Below are 6,385 nucleotides of genomic sequence, written 5' to 3' on the forward strand. Positions count from 1 at the left end.
CCAGGAAGAGCCAATGTTTCCAGTTCAAGTCTGAAGGCAGAAATAAGCTGATGTCCTAGACAGCCAGGAGGAATTCTTTCTTACTCAGAGGAGGGTCAACCTTTTTGTTCTATTCAAGCCATCAGCTGATTGGATGAGTCTACCCACATTAGGGAGGGCAATTTGCTTTACTCAGTCCACCAGTGTAAATGTTAATCTCATACAAAAACACCCAGAATAATGTTTGACCAAATACCTGGGCACCCCGTGGCCCAGTCAAGTTGACAGGTAAAATTAACCATCACACTAAGCCAGTAATATAGTTCTGTCAACATTTGGTTCACTCAACATTTACGAGGCCCTGTGCTATGAAATACACATAGCTAAATTAGATCCCTTGCTTCTAGTGAGAATAGGAATGATAATTCTATCCATATATAATTCTAGTAATAGCATTAAGTACATGAGGGGGTCTAAAAGCTGAGATGTTCAGGGTAGGGAGAGACTATTTTTTCCATAGGGTTTCAGGGAAAGAGTCTAGCATTTCAGGAGGGAAATAAAGAATAATGATAATGGCATAAAGGAGCAGGGCATTCCTAATGAAGAAAAGAAACAGAAAGACAGGGGCACCTGGGTGGCTCAGTGGGTTAAGCCTCTGCCTTTGGCTCAGGTCATGATCTCAGGGTTCTGGGATCGAGTACCGCATCGGGCTCTTTGCTCAGCGGGGAGCCTGCTTCCTCCTCTCTCTCTGCCTGTCTCTCTGCCTACTTGTGATTTCTCTCTCTGTGTGTCAAAAAAAAAAAAAGAAAAGAAAAGAAAAGAAAATCTTTAATAAAAAAAAAGAAACGGAAAGACAAAGAATCAGGAAAACATGCTGAGTCATCTAGTTTAATTGTAGTTTAAAATACAGGAGGAGAGGGAAGCCTAGGTGGCTCAGTTGGTTAAGCATCTGCCTTTGGCTCGGGTCATGATCCTGGGGTCCTGGAATAGGTCACATGTTCGGCCACCCTGATCGGTAGGGAGTCTGCTTCTCCCTCTCCCCGGTTTGTGCCCTCTCGTACAAACGCTCTCTCTGTCTCTCTCTCTCTCTCAAATAAATAAATAAAATCTTTAAAAAATTAAAATAAAGTATATGAGGAGAAACAAAAGCAATCTGTAGAATGGTAAGTGGTAAAGGGAACCCAGAGCTTCCCAATCTCCCCAATAGGACTTTCTAAGAACTTAACAACTTTTGGCCTAGGACTGTTCTGAATTGTTTCAATTCAGCTTTTAAGTATTTCTGAGAAATAACTTACTTCCCATTCTGCTAACTTCACCCATCTCCTAGTTCCTTTCCTCCAGTCCTCGATATGCCTAGTTAACCATTGGGCTACAGGTTTAAAAGACTTTTGAGGGGCCAAGCAAGCAAGGGCTGCCAATGTGGTGGGGGAGCAGGGCCATGAACAAGCTGTGGCGGGTCCTGAGCGGCCAGGACGACGGAACTCACAGGTCCTGGATGCCTCATCCCTTAGAGTCAACACCAGGTTGAGTGGTTTTTCATATGCTTCGTGTGCGGCACTTTCTTCTCTATCTTTGAAACTGGATTGCTGTGGCTTCCTGGTGTCATAAAGCTTTTTGTAGCATTTTATACCCTTGGAAATACTGCTGCATTAGCCAGGATGTGCTTTTCAGTGGGACCCATGAAGCAACTGAAGAAACCGTCTGAAACAACAAGACTGGTTGCAACAATTATTATGCTCCTGTGTTTCATATTTACGCTGTGTGCTGCTCTTTGGTGGCACAAGAGGGGACTGGCCTTATTATTCCGTATACTGCAGTTTCTTTTCAATGACCTGGTGTAGTCTGTCATATAACCCACATGCAAGGGGAGGCTCTTTGAGTTCCGTCTTGTTGCTTCCGGTCCTTAATGATTCTTACACAAATACATACACTCTAGTATATGCACATCAAAATATGATAAAAAAAAGGCAAAATAAATAAATAAGTAAAAGGATTTTGGAGGAATCAGCACCTAATCAACATTTACAACATATTTCATAAAACACATTTCAAGTCCAAAACAAGGAATTTCAGACTCATGAAACAAATATCTACTATCACCCACTGTGTATAATGCACTGTGGTAAGTCCTGGGAATATAAAAATGAATAAAAATACATTTCCTGCCCTAAAGGAACACACTGTTCACTTTGGAATAAAGATTCATGACGAGATGGAGAATGTCTTGAGAAAGGCCATGCAAAAGAGATCTTCAAGGTCAATCCTAACCTGGAAAGCAATTTCGTCTACTTTGTGACCACAGGAGAAAGGGGTACCCGCCCTACCTTCAAATCAGTGCCCAGTAGCTGCTAGCACAAGTCATGCTGGAGCCAACCAATGCCCACTGAAAGCCTCTAAGGGTCAGCCACTGAGTGGGGCTCGGGTGGTACAAAGAAGAGTGAGATATCTAAGAAGCATTTCCAAATTGCCTCCTGTTTAGCGGGTGCTATGGCAGGAACTAGAGACCTGGTCCCTCAGGATGGAAAGGAGCATCCTAGAGAAGCAGGAAGCAGCAATCACCTACCTCACCTATCCTGTTCCTGGGCTTCCCTTGCTGGACTGCCCTCATTGTAGCTCATCTTCCTCCAACACATAGATTCCATCTGTTTTCCACTTTGATAGTCAAAGTGATCTCCAAACACCAATATGATCAGGTCAATGCTCCGCCTAAAATCTAGGTGTAGCTGTCCATCACCCTGAGGATAAAATCCAAACTTCTTTATCCAGCATGTCAGGCTCTTCCTAATGTTCCCTGTTTATTTCTAACCACCATCCCTCTGCAGCCCCTGTTATAACATAAGCAAGCACTTGTAGTTCCTTGAATATAGGACCCCTCACACCACAGACTTTGCACATGCTATTCCTTCTGCCTGGAAGGCTCGTACCTCAATTTTTATTTCCTTTAGAATTTTGCTCTTGAAAAAAGAAAAAGGGAAAAAAAAAAAGCCTTGTCTGACCAGTCTCAACACCTCCACCTTCATCTCAGATGAATTATGAGACCCTCCTCTGTGTTCCCGTAATAACCCACCTGTCCCTCAGTCACACTTGCCATTCTGCTCTGTAAATGCCTGTTTATCTGACTCACCTACAAGACCGTAAGCTCCTTAAGGACCACTAAAACCCTTCATTTTTATTCCCATTATATCCCTAATATAATGCTTAGTATCTAGTAGGCATTCAGGAGACTACACACTTATTAAGAGACTGAATGAATGAATGAAAAATATGAAGCACTTACTGGAATCTGTGAGGCATACAGAAAAGCCTCCAACTTAATAAATATTTATTGGGTATCTACGTCAGTAGTTTCTTCTTTTTATTTTAAAGATTATATTTATTTATTTGAAAGAGAGAGAGAGCGCAAGTGAGCACGAGCAGGGAGAGAGGGAGAGAGAAAAGAAGAAGCAGACTCTCCACTGAGCAGGGAGCCCAACGTGGGGCTCGACATGGGGTTTAATCCCAGGACCCTGGGATCATGACCTGAGCCAAAGGCAGACACTTAACCAACTGAGCCACCCAGGCCCCCCTGTCAGTAGTTTTTTGGCAGATACTTTAAAGTCAGACATAGATACAGCTTCTAACATTAAGTTGCCTTCAGAGGAGGGGCGGAAGTTAAATATATACTCAGATAAAGAACAGAGCATAACGGCAATGCAATCATGCTATTAAAGTTATCAAAAGGGCAAAGGGAAGGCAAGGGCACCACCGCATTGTTTTCCAGAGCTGTTCTTACAACCACGTTAGTTATACTGGCCAGGTAAGAACAAACCTTTTCTACTTAGTTCAGCCAAGACTAATTTTTTCAATAGGAACAAACAACAGGAATAAGAAAGTAAAAAATACAAAAACATTTTTTTCAAAGACAGACACTTTCAGCAAGGATAGCCAGAGCCTAACAGGGAATTCTCACTGGATACCACATGCCAAGGTCTGAACTTCCTTGGACAACAGATCCAGTTCCTCAGGCCCCTAACTGGCTCGCCAAGGATTTGGACTGACTTAGTTTTCACTCCCTTTCAGGAAAACTTGGGTGGTGCTGTGTGTAAACTGGCAGGTCCATACCGGGCCGGGGGGCGGGGGTGTGTGTGTAGGGGGGTGAGGTGCGGAGGGCGGGGGAGAGACTTCCTTCTCTTTCTGCCTTCTAGGCTCCTCTCTTGAACTTTAGCCTGGCCTGCGCTTACTGGCGGCCACCTCCTTTGCCCTACCAACCAATTACTTTAAATTTGAGACCCTGGGATTTCTCCTGAAATTCTGCCTGAAAGTCACCTTTCTCTTTTTTTAAAAACTTGTCTGGGGGGGGGGCACTTGGTGGCTCAGTTGGTTGCGTGTCCGATTCTTGGTTTCAGCTCAGGTCATGATCTTAGGATGGTGAGATCGAGCCCTACACTGGGCTCTGTGCTCAGCACAGTCTGCTTCTCTACCGCTGCCCCTCCCCGCCCATGCTTGAGTGCTCTTCGTTCTCTCTCAAATAAATAAAAAATCTTAAAAAAAAAAAAAAAGTCCTGTCTGGAATATCTGCCTTTGTCTGAACTTTGTCAAGGATGGTTCTATCCTTTAGGGGTATTCAACTGATTTCCTCTCCTTCCCATGAATTTATGCTGCTTGATCTCTCGGATATTTTCCTGGAATTCCCCTTTGCTGTCCTCCTAACCTCTGCACATTTGCACAATTCACTTGCTCAGGAAGCGTTCTCCGAGCAGCCTAGTCCACAGGGCAGCTCTCCTATATCTGAACTCCAAAGGCTCTAATGTTTGTTATACTTGGGGCCCTGTGTTACATTATACACTATTCCTATGAGGTTGTGATTTATATGTTTACCTGTCTCATGACCTCTAACCCCGCCCAGACTGTAACCTCTTTAAAGGCAAAGAAAGAATTGGGGAGCAGGGAGCCTGCTTCTCCCTCTGCCTGCCACTCCCCCTGCTTGTGCCCCGCCCCCCGACAAATAAATAAATACAAATTTTTTTAAAAGGCAAGTAATTGTCTTTCCTACCGCCCACCCCAGCGGCGCCCACCCACGACTGAGAGCAGACGCTGAGCACCTACAGTGCGGGCGCTGCTGTTCTGGCGCTTCATGGACGTTATTTCATTTGATCCTCACAATTTTCTCACAAATGAAAAAACTGAGGGTCAGGGAACATGAATAAAAGGCCAAGGCCACCCAACTAAAAAGTGGCAGAGCCACGAAGGGACTCCAAAGCCTTGTGGCCTTTAAGCCCAGCTGGCACCTCGAGTGGGGCAGGTGTACCAGAACCACAGGTTGCTGACCAAACCACTCCCAGGGCCAGGCAGACAGCCGAGGTGCAGAACACCACGCGGCTGAGCCAGCTTCATACCGCTGCCTCTGAAGCCCACATCTGGGTCTCCCTGGCTTCCTGGCACTAGCCCAACCCTTCACCCTCTGCCAGTGTAGGCAGTAGCCCCTCTCTGTTCCACAGGTGGCTTATTTGGAAGCCCTGATTAAACGCCTAAGATCAGGAAGCGAGAAGTCAAGTTCCTCAAAAGCCAAGTCAGAGAAGTGGTTCTTGAGCCCTGGCTAGCTGGGAGGGAGCCCCTCCTATGGCCAGCGAGTTTCGGCTCTTATGTTTTCTTTTCAGGGCCTGTCAGGCAACTTTGGGATTACAGGGACAAGCCTTTTGCCAACAAGCCTTGTTTGAAAGACAGATCAGTTGAAACCCTGCCACTGTGGAAGGCCCAGGTCAGCAGGAGGACTCCGGCCTCTCCTGCCTCACCCAGACCCATGGTCACATCTGCCACCTGCCCACGTGGTAGCAGGTTTCTCCCCTCCAGTGATAACAGATACCATTTACTGAGTGCCTGCTATAGGCCAAGCACTATACCCAGTGCTTCAAGTGTTTATCTCAATGAATTCTTGCGAACATGCTGTGAATACGTCTAGTACAGTAGTTAAGGACAGAGGCTCCAGGGTCAAACTGCCCAAGTTCAGAATCCCAGCTCTCTACCACTTACACATTGCATTAATTTGGTCCTGCTACTTAACTTCTCTGTGCCTCAATTTCTTCATCTGAAAAATGGCAACTACACTAGCACTTAATTCCTAGAAATGTATGAGGATTAGCTGAATTAATAAGTGTAAGGTGCTCAAGGCATTTTACTATTATAATAACTATTATGTAGGCATCATCTCCATTTAACTGAGTATTAAGAGACCTTAAGTAACTTGTCAAGGTAACCCAGTTAATGAAGAACAAAGCGTGAACTTAAATCCAGGTCTGGTTTACCTGACTCCAAAGGCACATGGACATTTCAGAAATCCCAGCACTTGAAACCTCTCTTGTACAGACCAACCAGGCTGGCGAAAGAGCTATAAAAGGACCCAGGCTGGGGGCACCTGGGTGGTTCAGTG

At 45.2% G+C, this 6,385-nt stretch overlaps 1 pseudogene; it reads left to right on the forward strand.

Annotated features, from left to right (window-relative positions):
• The first annotated feature begins 1,417 nt into the window (after nt 1-1,417).
• Nucleotides 1,418-5,558, forward strand: LOC116857602 (annotated as a pseudogene).
• Nucleotides 5,559-6,385: the final 827 nt, after the last annotated feature.

This window comes from Lontra canadensis, unplaced genomic scaffold (genome assembly GCF_010015895.1).
Source record: "Lontra canadensis isolate GAN:19392208 unplaced genomic scaffold, GSC_riverotter_1.0 scaffold125, whole genome shotgun sequence".
NCBI classification, from domain to species: Eukaryota; Metazoa; Chordata; class Mammalia; order Carnivora; family Mustelidae; genus Lontra; species Lontra canadensis.